We start from the raw sequence: 15,239 nt of genomic DNA, 5'->3' as shown, positions 1-15,239 counted from the left end.
TAAATAGATACACAAGAACAACATAAACTAATACAGTTCATGCTTCTGAAGTTAGTCTCTTGCAACTCAAGCCATAAATCATTAACAAAAATAATGTTTTTCATATGAGATGAGACGTAATTGATACCAATCCAATCATAAACGTCTATGAGAAGATGACCTAATTGATACTAATTGCACCAACTCAGGATTGACCTCATGACTTCTTTATACCAACTGATAAGTCATCTTAAATATAGCTAATATGTCAATACAATTCCAAAATGCATCTAAAAATGGTAAAATATTGATGTTTCAAATAACATAATGCACATACTATATGCTTCCAAGAATTATAGTTTTCAAAAGTAAACATGTATGAAAACAGATACAGAGTAACAGAGCTATGAATTACAGCTAAGTATTCTATTCCAAGGGAACAAGTTGAAGTAAATAAATAGTAGGTAACAATAAATCCCTTTTTCCATAAAACAAAAATTCTCCATTTTTCCAATAATCGAATGCATAATTGGGACAATACAAAAACTAAAACTCTATTGTCAATCTAAATCTTCTTCAATTATCATACTCCATAAAATAGGCTTGTAGCATCTGAACAAGCACTAAAACAAGACAGCAATCGTCATAATTATTGTGAGCAACATTTCTAGTCAACGCAAATCGATCAAATAATTCTACGCTAATCCAAATTAAAATATATATAAATGGAAGCCAATCCAGTTTCTAGAATTCAACAAAAGCGAAATTTCGTATTTCGCCTAAATCCAACAGAATTTATTAGCTAAACTCAAACCGCCAAACAAAAAGCTATTTCGGAAATACAAAATTAATATTCCCATCTCTTTTCACCGTGTCAATCTCTGCACACATCCACGTGGTTTCAAAATCGGCGGCATTAGGCAATAATTAAGAGCTATTTTTCCTTCAAGAAGAAATTAATTGGCACTGAAATGAGGATCTATGTGAAACTGTTACAAGGCAGAGGTGTCGCAGTGAAGAACTCCTACAAGTCGGGAAACAGAAATCGAAGACCGCCGTTTTCAGGAACACTGAAAATCCGGTTTGGAATGAGGAATTCGTTTTCAGAGTGCACGATTTGAACGATGAGCTGCTTGTTTCCGTCTACAAATGCGACGATCACGATCACGATCACGGTCACCCCTTTTTTCATGTCTCCGCTGCTGGAGAGCTGACGGGTCGGGTCAGGATTCCGGTTTGGCGGGTTGCGGAGGAGCCGAATCAGACCTTGCCGCCCACTTGGTTTACGATCGAGAAGCCTAAGAATGGGAAATCACTTCACAATGATTCTGGTCAGTTTTTTTTTTATTTAATTGAACGAGTTCCTTTTAGCTATGGATTGATTTGAAGTTGCTACCTTTGTTTATTTTGTTACTCCCTCCCCGTCGCTCATTAATTGTCCACTTTAAGTTGAAAAAATTAGTGATATATTGATCTCATTTTTTTATATTAGTTTTATAATAAAATTTTAATAAAATAAGTTAGTGGAACGTGTAACCCACTCCCATTTTGTAAAAAGTGAAAGTGGACAATTAACGGGGGACGAACAAAAATGATAAAAGTGGACAATTAATAGGGGACGGAGGCAGTATTTTTCGAATGTGAATAGATACTCCCTCTTTCCACGGAAAATAGTCTCATTTGTGAATGACATGAGTTTTAATGAAAAATTGATAAAGTAAAAGAGAATAAAAGAAAAATTAGATAAAGTAAGAGAGTAGGGAAGAAAAAGCAAGTAAATTAAGAGAAATATGATGAAAACGTCAATAAAGTATGAGAGATGAGAAAAATTAGGTAAAATATGAGTGATAAACTTTTTACTTTTAGAAATGAGACTATTTTTCCTCTTCATCATTTCCTGTTATGATCATATCGTCAACATAGATCAATAGGCAAGTAATCTTTTTTTCCTTTCCTTTTTTAGGAACAAGGTGTGATCTGCATTGCTTTGTTCATATTCAAATTTCTTCATTGCTTCACTGAATCCACCAAACCATGCTCTCGGCGACTGTTTTAGTCCGTACAAAGTTTTCTTCCGTCGACATACCTCCCCTTCTTTGAAGTCTCCCTCAAAGCCAGGAGGGCTCTCCATATAGACTTCTTTCTTCAATTCTCCATGTAGAAAGGCATTTGTAACGTCAATAAAGTATGAGAGAGGAGAAAAAGTAGGTAAAATATGAGTGATAAACTTTTTACTTTTAGAAATGAGACTATTTTTTGTGGACATCCAAAAATGGCAAAATGAGAATATTTTTCGTGTTTTAGAGGGAGCATTACTTTTGCAAACATTTAGTTAGCGGTAGAGAAATCAGCTTAGCATTGCCTTATTAATTTGTTATTGCTTTCTTGATTCATTTGTGTTGAATAATCAGATTTTGAATATTGGAGAAGAATGTTTATTCACTGAATTGTGTTTTTTGATACATTGTACATTGGTATTTATAGAGCATTAGATATAAATGTACATAGGGACTAGACTATTGGGACTCTACATTATAAATGCTATATTCTCTTTCCAATGGGTTGGAATTTCATACTTTCTCTTCCCAACATTCTTGGATACTTCAAGTTGCCTTTCCAACAATTTGGTCATGTTTATAGGTTGAATATACTAAAACACATTATTTATTGACAAGTTTTGCGAGTGATTGAGCATTTTCCATGTTGAGTTATGGTAATTTCAGCAGAGTGGGAAAGATTATTATGGCTGCCTTTTATCAATAATGTAGGTAAAATTCTTCCCGCGCTATCCCCGCACGGTAGGCATCAGGAGACGTGGATGTCTCCTGAGAGTCAAAATCACTTACAATGGGAAAGTAGGATTCAAAATGGTCACGCATCTCCCCCTGCACCCCGAAAGTCGAACGAAGGGAAACATTTGATGAAGGCGCTTGCTGGTCGCTTGGAGAAACTCTTCCATAACAAGAATGAGGCACCAATCCAAGCCCCTTGGCCTAGCGGTAAAGGGTGCTGGATACCGCGTCTATCCTGGAGGTCTCGAGTTCGAACCCTGGGTGGCGTAATTTGTCTTTCCTCCTTGTTATAGTTGATTTGTAATTTCCTCCTTCATATATATGATATAAATATATGAAGTTAATTTTTTTTTTTTTTTTTAAAAAAAAAAATGAGAATGAGGCACCACGAGACGAGACTTCCTCTGAACTATCTACGCAGTCTGATAATGAAGACTGTGTCATGGAGACTTCTTTTGAGGATTCCACTTTCGAGGAATTGATCGAACTGTTAAAGATGGTAATCGAGAGAGGTAGAGAAAGATTGGTTAGACATTTGAAAGGATAAAGTGTATAGAGAAATATTCCAATGCTTATTTTTTGTTGTTCTCTCCAAATGTTCATTACCCTAGTATTTATAGGGTGAATGAGAAAGTTCTAGTATATCAATAAATGGGATTGGAACTCTACAACACTTAGGAACTCTACGCTACTTAGGAACTCTCCATAATGAATGTGAGCGGCATATTAATGTGGTCTTCTTTTCCAACACCCCCCCTCAAGTTGAGTAACGGTATCCCCGATACTTAACTTGCCAAGGAATGTCTGCCAGTTGTTCCTCGGATCAGACAAATGGGAACTCGATAATCCCGCTTTCAAGTTTTTCTTTGATAAAATGACGATTGACTTCAACATGTTTGGTCCTATCATGCTGTACGGGATTTTCTGAAATGCTAATTGCAGCTTTATTGTCACAGAAAAGTTGACTTCTCCTTGTCGGTGGGAATCCGATTTCTATTAATAATCTTCGAAGCCAGAGTATCTCCATAAGACCGCTTCTGATCCCTCGGAATTCAGCTTCCACACTTGACAAGGAAACCACTTTCTGCTTCTTGCTCCTCCAAGTGACTAAATTACCCCCAACAAAGGTAAAATATCCTCCAGTTGATTTTCTATCAACTGGATTGTTTGCCCAATCTGCATCGGTGTACCCATCAATTTCCAAATCTTCTTTTTTCTTTAGGAATATCCCATAACTGGAGGTTCCTTTTAGATATCTTACAATTCTCATGATAGCATCCATGTGATCTTCTTGAGGCTGATGCATGAATTGACTAACCACTCCAACGGCATATGCGATGTCGGGCCTCGTGTGAGAGAGGTAGATAAGCTTTCCTACTAGTCGTTGGTATCTTTCACTATCTGTAGGTTTAGCTCCATCCACAATTTTCAACCCATGGTTGGGTATCATTGGAGTTTCAGCCGGCTTGCAGTCAAGCATGCCCGTCCCGGTGAGCATATCAAGTATATACTTCTTCTGCCTTAAAAAGATTTCGTGCTTGGATCTCAACACTTCAATCCCTAGGAAGTACTTCAAAGCTCCTAAGTCCTTCATTTCAAATTCTTTGAAAAGATTCTTCTTCAGATTCTGGATTTCTTCAACATCATCTCCTGTTATGATCATGTCATCAACATAAATAATCAAGCATGTCATTTTTCATTCCTTTCTTTCAGAAATAGTGTGTGATCTGAATGGCTCTGTTTGAAGCCATGTTTGAACATTGCCTGATAGAATCTTCCAAACCATACTCTTTGTGATTGCTTTAACCCATAAAGGGTCTTTCTCAATCTGCATACCTGCCCTTTTCCAAATTCTTCGTCTAGGCCTGGTGGGACCTCCATATAGACTTCCTTGTTTTTCTCAAGTTCACCATGAAGAAAGGCATTTGCACGAAACTACAGACAGAAGGGTTCATACTGTATTTAGTTTGGCCACCGGGGAGAAAGTTTCCTCATAGTCAACTCCATACACTTGAGTGTATCCCTTAGCAACCAATCTTGCCTTATATCTCTCGATTGAACCATCTGCACGTCGTTTTATGGTGAAGATCCAACGACATGCTACTGGTTTCTTTCCCGGAGGTAGAGTACACCTCTCCCATGTTTCATTTTTTATCAGGGCATCAATCTCCTTCTTCATGGCTTCCCTCCAGTGCTTGTGTTTTATTGCCATCTCGAAGGATTGGGAATCTCTTCTTCTTCATAAAGAGCAGCTTCGAATGCTCTAGCCATTTCAGTAAGGTGTCCCTGGGTGAAGTTTGCAACTGAGTACCTTGATTTCCGTCCTTTCTAGTCTGGAGAATACTGATAAATCGTATTCTAGGCCTTGGTTACTGGTCAGTACTGCTCAAACCTGCTCTTTCAAATGGCGCCGTTGGAAGTCCCAGCTAAGAATGAACCTGGTATCAATAATTCCTCAACCCACTTCTACTGACTAGTATAGTGGATGTAAGGGTCGAATCCTACAGAGATGAATGCGCTTTGGTAATTGTGGTGATATTCTAGAATTGTTGGTTAGCTACCACGCTTTGGGTTGAGATTCTATGTAGACTGGAAATTAAGGTGGTACACTACAGACTAGGAGGTGTGAAAGATGATTAACAAGCAGCTGTGTACGTGAGATTGAGGGAACATTATGTTTCAAAAAATATATGGAGGGTACGGGCTACCATAAAAGGCTAAATGGAATATCAGAGAATAAGTGGTAGTTAGGTGACTAGGCTGACAGATCTGTATGGTACCAGCAAAAAAAGGTAGAGAAAAGTAAAGGACAAAGCAAAAAGTAACTAAAAAGCAAAAGTGGTCCCAAACTTAGATGTAGGTGTTATCTTCTTCCACATGAATAAACTCAGATCAACAAACCCAGAATTCATCAACGAGAGTTTCAAATTAACAACTCACGAAAACAGATCTAACAATTAAAACTCCAAATCAAAAGATTAAACTAGCGAAACTGAAATTACGCTCACTGGGTAGCATGTAAGGTGGCAGAAATCACGTGAACTAAGCCTTCGCACTTAACACTTAAATCTAAATCTAACATCAAACTCAATTCACAAAATCGGAACAATCAACTTAGAAAGGAAAATATGCATTCAACACTTGGAAATTACAGTAGCAACTAGATCTACACTATCTAGGCAGAAATAAACTGAATCAAACAGAAACCGATGCACAAAAACAACTTCATAGTAATAAAACGTCTGGATCTCAACCAAAGCACTTCAAAGTCAGCAAGTATTGAAAATGCAACAGATCCAACGTAAGAAAAACAAGTAAGATTAACTACGAAAGCAATTAAAGATTGTTTTGCCACTCCGGGCGATGAAACGACTGTCACTACGCGACGAACTAGCTGGAACGAGATAATGTGGAACTCAAATGTCCAATATCAGAAAATGTCCAACCGAGAGAAGTAACAGCCGAAAGCTCAAATGCACACAGTTCTCCCACATCAAAATAAGTATTAGTTTTTGAACAACCACCCCAAACACTACAAACCAATAGCCCCGTTACAAGCCTTAAAGACCTTCAGAAGCCGCACGTGAAATCTAAATCCGAAGCATTTGTGGTTCAGCATTATGAGAGAATACAGTCCTAACATCCCTGGTGAGGAATGAGTGACTGAGCGAATCTAGTGTTTGGCCGCGAGTATGGGTGATCTTGACGAGCAGATGTACTGACTGGGAAGGAAAAGGGGGGCGGCAGAAATTCAAGGCTATCTAAGGTCAGATTGCACCTGATCCCAAGGGGATGGATGGTTGAAAATATAGCCCGATTAATGTGTTTAAGTGTTTTTGTGTGTTTATGTGTTTTTCTTTTTTTTTTTTGTCTTTCATATGTTTTTATTTGCGTCAAGTTTAGAGTCTAGTTAGAGCATCCACAATAGCGCCTAGCGCACCGCTTAGCCGAGCGCCGGCGCTAGGCGGTGCACTAGGCGATCTATTGCAACCGCCTAGCGGTTTCCGGATTTAAAAACCGCCTAGCGCTCGGCGGTTCCGTGGTGCTAGGCGGTGCACTGGGCGATCCGCTCGGCGCTATTGCAGCGTCCGGATCGCCTAGCGCACCGCCTAGCGCGATTTTTTTTTCCGAAACACTATATTTACGCGCCTTGCACGTCATTTTCATGGTTGATCTTCCCAGGAATCCTTCTTCTCCATCTCGAGACTTTTTGACATGCATACTGGTCAGTATAGCAACATTCTAATGCCCTTTTCACCTGAGTTGTCTGACTCTTTCCAGACTAGAACCCTTTCCCTGCACACTTTAGCAACTGTTTTGCAGATATAATCCAATTATGCACGTTATACTGACTAGTAACCAAGGCCTAGAATACGACTTATCAAAATGCTCACACTTACGCATGCTTGTCCTCAAGCGTGAAGAACAAACAAAAAAGAAATAAGTCGAATTCTAGCCTGGTTACACCCCTGACCGACTCTATCCTTAAGAGCATCCACAATAGGAATAGCCCAGCAATAGCCCAGCCATAGCCTAGCCACAAACTCCTCCTGCCACATCATCAACACTAAAAATCCTCCTGCCACATCATAAATAACCCAACAATAGCCTAGCCACATCATAAATAGCCCAGCCACATCAATAGCCACATCAATAGCCACATCACTAATAATAATTATATAAAAATGAAATAATTAACAATCACACAATATACGGAATTTAATTTACGAGACATATACGGGAAACATTAATAATACTATTAAAATTTTAAAAAGTACAATAATTTTAAAAAAGTACAATAATTTTAAAAAATTACAATAATTAACAAAAAAGTACAATAATTCACTCCTCTGCTAGAAACTCTAATGGTTATTTTCCAATAAATGCAACCTAATGGTTAGTTTCACCTAATGGTTATTTTCAAATTATTCCACGGCGATCCCCTTCGCCTCCCGTTGAGCCCGCTTGTGCCCAACCGGGCGAGTTCGGCGAGCGAACGAACGAGGGGTCGGGACCTCCTGGGCCGTCTCGGGGAGGTCGTGGGAACCACCGCTGTTGCCGCTGAAATCACCGGTATAGTTCAATCGTTGCTTCTTCGGCCAGCCAGCGTCGACACCTACTCGGAACTTCTCGGAGTCGTTCAGCACAAGATAGCAGTTCCATTAGGTGAAGTCCTTATACACCCCTGAAGGCTTTCTCCGCTATCCTCCTGTAGTCTTCCTCCGTTTGGCCACTGCTCATCATGCGGAGGGCGTTGGTGTACAAGCCCGAAAATCGGGAGACCGCAGCCCTGATTCGGTCCCACCCCTTCCGGCAATCCTCCCCGGTGCATCGCCTCCCCTCCGGGAAAAACCTCTGGTAGGCTGCTGCTATCTTGCCCCACAAGTTGACGATCCTCTGGTTGTTCGAAATGAGGGGATCGTCGCAAACACTTACCCACGCCTTGGCCAGCGCGACGTTCTCCACGTCCGTCCACCTCCTCTGTACCGAGCTGTCGTCCTCACCCGGCTGCAAGGACTCGCCGACCCTCTTCCCCTTGTTTTTCTTCTTTGGGGCACCACGACCCCGCCCTGCACCCCACGTTTGAACGGGAGCATCCGGAACACCGAGAAGATCTAACCCCAATTCATCGAAGGAGAAAGTGTCAAATTGGGGCAATGGCTGCGCCTCTGTTGGGGTCGATGTGTGCGACGAACCAGTCGAAAAATCAAAATTGGGGTGATAGACGTCCCCCGGCGTCCCCTGTGTCTCCAGGGATCCCCCCGTCGTCGGTACCCCCCCCCCCCGGCGTCCCTTGCGTCGCATGTACCCCCCCGGGCATCATCTGCATCCCGGCATCATCTGGACACTGGGTGCCCACCCCGGCATCATCTGCTGCCACAGGTACATGTTGTAGTATGGTGGCATCTGACTCCATCCACTTCCCACGGGGACCGGGGGAGTTTGACTTTGAGACCCGCTACTCCCTGAAGTAGGCTCGTTGTTGAGATCCATTTACCATTGTTGATCTTGTACAGAAATTTAGATAGAGAGAGTACTCGTTAAAACAAGTGGTGCGAATGAAAATGACGTGCAAGGCGCGTAAATATAGTGTTTCGGAAAAAAAAATCGCGCTAGGCGGTGCGCTAGGCGATCCGGACGCTGCAATAGCGCCGAGCGGATCGCCCAGTGCACCGCCTAGCACCACGGAACCGCCGAGCGCTAGGCGGTTTTTAAATCCGGAAACCGCTAGGCGGTTGCAATAGATCGCCTAGTGCACCGCCTAGCGCCGGCGCTCGGCTAAGCGGTGCGCTAGGCGCTATTGTGGATGCTCTAACTAGACTCTAAACTTGACGCAAATAAAAACATATGAAAGACAAAAAAAAAAAGAAATACACATAAACACACAAAAACACTTAAACACATTAATCGGGCTATATTTTCAACCATCCATCCCCTTGGGATCAGGTGCAATCTGACCTTAGATAGCCTTGAATTTCTGCCGCCCCCCTTTTCCTTCCCAGTCAGTACATCTGCTCGTCAAGATCACCGATACTCGCGGCCAAACACTAGATTCGCTCAGTCACTCATTCCTCACCAGGGATGTTAGGACTGTATTCTCTCATAATGCTGAACCACAAATGCTTCGGATTTAGATTTCACGTGCGGCTTCTGAAGGTCTTTAAGGCTTGTAACGGGGCTATTGGTTTGTAGTGTTTGGGGTGGTTGTTCAAAAACTAATACTTATTTTGATGTGGGAGAACTGTGTGCATTTGAGCTTTCGGCTGTTACTTCTCTCGGTTGGACATTTTCTGATATTGGTCTCCAACTGGTCAGTAGCGTCTTGTGGCTTCGCCACCCTTATTCTTTCTTTTTTTTTGTGGTCAAGTGTTTTCGACCATTTTCTTCAACATTCTTTGTGTGGCTTCGCCACCCTTATTCCTTCTAATCTTTTTGGGGCCTGGAATCTCTTCCTGATCATTTTTCTCCTTGCTTCTCAATTTCCTTCTCCAGTTGGTTTTCTTTTTGTATGTCCTTTTGGCCACTTGCCTTCTTGCCTTATGCCTAGCACACACACAGTCCCAGCGGCTAGGGGGTTATATATGGGTGTAGATATGGCTAGAAAAAAAGGTTCTAAAGGTGGTTTTTTTAGGGGGGGTTTTCTACTGCCTTCAGGTCTTGCCACACGCGGTCACCTCACCCTAGGCATCATGTGGCAGCCACTCTTTTCTTTTCTAGTTTGGTGGAAAGTGGTTCCACTTTAGGCTTTTACTCACATTTTAAGAGGGCTTTTGCGTTTGGCTCTAGGGATGGGCTTTTCTCTCATACTTGCAACATCTGTACTGACTAGGAGATACTAAGGGGGGTGGTTTCCATTGTCCAGCATGTCCTATCTCCCTCAATTCCCCTCACCGTCAGCTCGAGACAGTTGAGTTTTAAGCCCAATCAACACGTATAAAAAAAACTAGACCTAGAAAAACACTACACAAACACTAAACACAGACTACACATATACACATATGTCATACTGGCCATTGCATTCCCCCTCCCACTTCACAAGTGTCTGCCCTCAGATAAGGCTATGAAGTGGAAAAGGTAATGGCTAGTATGGCTTACACACGGACATACCAAAACAAGAACGACACATGCTGATACTAAAACTTCTCACACTTAGACTATGCAATAGGCTAAGTGGGAGAGTTTTAAACCTAAACAGATCTTAACAAAAACAAACACATATATACATAAACTCCCCACACTTAGGCTACGCAGTAGGCTAAGTGTGAGTTAACATGCACACGAAGTGAAAACAATATAAACACAAACACATGCATCAAAGTAGTAAACCCCGTACTTGTCACACTTAGACTATTGAATAGTCTAAGTGTTATGAATTGGGTTTACACACACATGCTCAATAGTCTAAGTGTTATGAATAGGGTTTACACTCACATGCAACACAAAATTACTCTACCTAAAAACAACAAAAATAACAAATAAAAAACTGAAATTAAAAAGAAAAGAAAATATACTGGTCAGTGGGGTGGTCATATATTTCTCCTGCTCCTCCGTGGGGCAGGGGTTGGTGCAGGTGGTTCTTTGGACTCCTCTCTCTCAGATTCGGATTCACTTTCCTCAGATTCTGCCGTTTCCTCGGTACCTTTTTCCTCTGTCGCTTCCACTTCTGTCTCGGCTACTCTTGGTTCATCAGTCTGGCCTCCGTGGCCACTCGGTCCAGCTCCTCGAACTATCTTTCCTGTCGCTAACTCCTTCAGAATACTTTCCATCACATTTGTCAGGCGAGTCAACTCCGCTCTGGCCTGCCTATTCTCCTCCGTTAGCTCTGCCACTGCTCTCTCCAATCTCTCTTGCCTCTGCGCTTGAGCTTGTGTTCCCTGGCTTGCTGCAACTCTTCCAGACGGGATAGCCTCCTCACCCATCGCGTAAAAACGCAGGGCACCTTCCCTGATATAGACAGTGTTCGTGCGGACGAAAAAGGGCGTATCAAACGGGCCAGGAGGTTCCACCATGATTAGGGGAGATAAGCCTTCGGCCTCCGAGATGGTGATGTTGTTCGTTACGAATGCTCCCAAGATATGGCAGAGGGAAAGGTTTCTCGCGGGATGGGTGGCAATGAGATGACACTGATAAGCTGTCCAGAAACCCAGATGTATTTTCCTCCCGCGCTTGGCGCACCAAAGGAGGTGTAGTTCTGTCATCGATGTTCGGACGGCTGAATTCGACTGCCCCAGCAAGTTGAAGTCCAAGTAGAGTTGTACCAGGCGTAAAATCAGGTTGTTGAAGTGGATGGAGCAAGAGATAGTTGAAGAATACTGCCCAGCGTCCGGGTGAGTTAATTCTTCCCATGCCTCCTGTGGCTCATACTCTACGTGCCTACGGGGAATCCCCCGTTCCCTGCTTCTCCACTCCGGCCCTATGGCCTCCTCTAAACTACACATCCCCAATCTTACCGTCCATTCGATCAAATTCATGCTCACCTCCCTACCGAATACCCTAAAGGTGATAGACTCTTCATCCAAGTCTGTGGTGACCCTAAATCTGAATGTAGTGAAAAACTCCTTCGCCAACCTTGTAGGTACACTCGGATCCTTGTTTTCTAACAGCCAATCAAAACCCAAAGCACGCAAATGCAACAAGAAAGGCTCATGGAAATTTAATTCATCAAGGGAAGGGAAATAAAGTACCTTCCCGCCCTTGAATTGCTTGCTGCTGTCGTCCTTCGTGCTAAAGTGTTTCATGTCCGCAATCAGCTCGTCAGTGAGCTTCACCTTCCAACGCCGGTACTTCAATCTCTCTACCGGAGGATGTATTAGCTCCCGATGGTTGTGCGGAAGCTGTTGTGCTCCGTACTCTTCATCCTCTAGAGAGATGTCACTGTCGGATTCCGACTCTTCACTAGCAGTATAGTCGCTGTCGTTTGTCTCCTGACGATGCGATGGGGTTCTCTGATCTGTTAGTGAAGAGTCGGAATCCGACAGTGACATCTCTCTAGAGGATGAAGAGTACGGAGCACAACAGCTTCCGCACAACCATCGGGAGCTAATAGATCCTTCGGGAGCTAAAAGTTCAGACCATACTTGCTTGGTTCCAAAGTAATTGTTTATACAGATCATGCGGCCATCAAATACCTCTTAGCAAAAAAGGAGTCAAAGCCGCGGTTAATTAGGTGGGTACTCCTTCTACAGGAATTTTGCAGGTGGCAATTCCAGACGCTTTCCCTGAAGAGCATCTCTGCCTGATCGAGTCATCACCTGAATGCCGGTGGATCAACAAAGCGGAGGGAGTTGATCAAGGCAACCAGAGAAGCAAGGGACAGAATACGAGAAAGGAGCCATGGTTCGCGGACATGGCCAACTACTTGGTAACAGGCGAGTTACCTAGAAGTGATGAGATTACAAGAGCACAGAAGCTAAAGCTTAAAAGCGATTCCCGATACTTCTATTGGGACGATCCTTACCTATGGAAAATGGGGGCAGATCAAGTAATCCGACGATGCATTCCAGAGTGGGAACAGGAAGATGTGATGATCCACTGCCACGCACTGCCTTGCGGTGGGCACTTTGGACCGAAGAAAACAGCAAGGAAAATACTTGATAGCGGGTTTTACTATCCTTCCATCCATAGAGAGGCTTATGAGTTCTGCAAGAAGTGCCCTCGATGCCAACTTACTGGAGGGATATCTACTAGAGACGAGATGCCTCAAATCCCCATTATTGTCTGTGAAATATTTGATGTATGGGGAATAGACTTTATGGGACCCTTTCCCGCGTCTGAAGGCAATCTCTATATACTAGTGGCAGTGGACTATGTGTCCAAATGGATCGAGGCAAAGGCAACTAGGACGTGTGAGTCCAGAGAAGTAGCGAAGTTCTTGAAATCAAACATATTTACCCGATACGGGGTACCACGGGCTATCATCTCTGACCAAGGAACTCATTTCGTAAACAGAACTATCGAAGCCTTGATGCGGAAGTATGGAGTCCACCACCGCCTATCTGTTAGGGTTTTGTATACTAGAAATCACCTTTCGAGTGATTGGATACTGTAAAACTCTAATGGTTATTTTCCAATAAATGCAACAGATTATTTTTGTCATAATGTTGTTATGTTTTACATTTAATGGTTGTTTATTGCATATTTAAATGTATGAGCAAACGTAACAAAGTCTAAGTCTTTGTTTTAGTAGACCGGTTGTGGGCGTCGTCCAATTTAAGGTAACACGGTCAGTTCTAAACAAAGAAAAATAAGAATTTCACAACCTAGATAGGCCTAGACTACCTATCGCGAAAGGTTGCAATGTCAGTCCGATTATTTCTAAACCTTATTGAAATAAGATGACGTTGGTGTGGTATAGCACTGAATGGATCTAACAGCAAGACGAGTCTTTATGCTATCTACTGAAAGACGAGGTCTTGATAATTAATTTCTTAATCAATGTACATTAGCATTGAGCATACGATATTGAGTATCCACTACTTTGACTTACCAAAGGTGCGGGTTTTTCGTAACCCAACGATCCAGGTATATTGGGTAGTGGTGATCATTATCTAGAGGTGCTAGGATTGCTATTATGTTGAAACGTGCGCGAGGAGAGTCTCGTTTGATAACATCCACAAGAGGAGCTCGAAACGAGGTTTTATTATTCGGAACCTAGCTAGTTGGAGTTTGATTACTCTATGAATAATAAATAAGAGTTTCTTGCTAAGTCCACTCTTGGAATTCGAAATATGTTAATTAATTAAGTCTATAGCAGACATTAATTAATTAATGGATGTTTTCATCTTAAGAGCGGGAAATAAATCAAATACAATTAAAGGAAACCCGGAATACTTGTAATTTCGGATTTGGAAGGCAGTGCAATATTACTTCTGTAGTGGCTGCTCGTAATATTCCAATATAAGCTTATATTAAAATGTGGGTTCAATTTAATTAGTAAAAAGCTAATTGGGTGAGGCCTGTTCCAGATTCTTCCTTAGATCCCTGACTGGGCCCAATATGTGACTTAAATAAATTGGAGAATAAAGGAGACAGAAAACACAACAATTAATTTGTCAAATTTTCGTCCCCCCTCAAAAGAGTGATTTTCGAAAATTGTGCTCTCCTCCGTGAGCTGAGTTCTGTCTTCCATTATTCGAATCCTAGTACGTTGGTGAGATTTGCCCACACAAATATCAGCGTATAGTCCGGGACACCAGTCAGAAGATCCGAGGTCTTGTATTGAAGATCTTCACGTGGAGACGGAGCAAGCCATCATCGATTCTTGATTGAATCAACGAGGTAAATTGGTTAATTCCGTAGTAAGCATGTTTTAGGAATTTTATGTGCTAAAACATGTTTTAATTCAAGTTATGAGCATGATACATGTGATAATTACGCGAATAGATTTTGTCTAAATAATCTGCTAAATAGATCAAATTCGTGTGATCCGTTTTGTCCGCACGCTTCCGCTGCCGCCCCTTCAGTTGGTATCAGAGCCAGTCTTTGGCTCTGATTATTTGGATTTAAATTTCGCGAAATTCATGTATGCATGTATTATTTGATTGCGAAGCATGTTCTTGGTGTTTTGTTTAATTAATTATGCATGATGAACTCAAGAACTATCGAATCAAAGAACTTGAATTGCTCGAACGCACCATGTGCGATCGAGATAGGGATGTCGAGACAGTGGGAGCCGGGAGCCGTGATCACGGGGCAACGCGCAAATGAGTGGGGACTCGTGCGCGCCGCCGGCTGAGACCACACGCACCAGACGGAACCCGGGTCAAGGTCGACACGGCGGTGACTGGCGAGGAGTGGTGGCTCGTCCGAGAGCCACCGAGACACCGCGAGATGTCGGGCCGAACCCTAGGCGGAAGGTCCGAGCTGGCCAAGAGCGGGCGCGCCACCGTGCGCGTCGCTGGCCGAGAGCTCGCGACACACGACGGCTCGGAGGGTCGAGCCGGGCGCCGAGACGCTGGCCGAAAGACG

At 42.7% G+C, this 15,239-nt stretch overlaps 1 pseudogene; it reads left to right on the top strand.

Moving 5' to 3' along the window:
- Window positions 1-580: 580 nt before the first annotated feature.
- LOC121779121 overlaps window positions 581-15,239 on the top strand; it is a 33,910-nt pseudogene continuing 19,251 nt past the window's right edge.

The sequence above is a fragment of the Salvia splendens genome, chromosome 19, assembly GCF_004379255.2.
Source record: "Salvia splendens isolate huo1 chromosome 19, SspV2, whole genome shotgun sequence".
NCBI classification, from domain to species: Eukaryota; Viridiplantae; Streptophyta; class Magnoliopsida; order Lamiales; family Lamiaceae; genus Salvia; species Salvia splendens.
The sequence above is the reverse complement of the archived record's forward strand: the minus strand, read 5'-3'. Positions and strand labels throughout refer to the sequence as shown.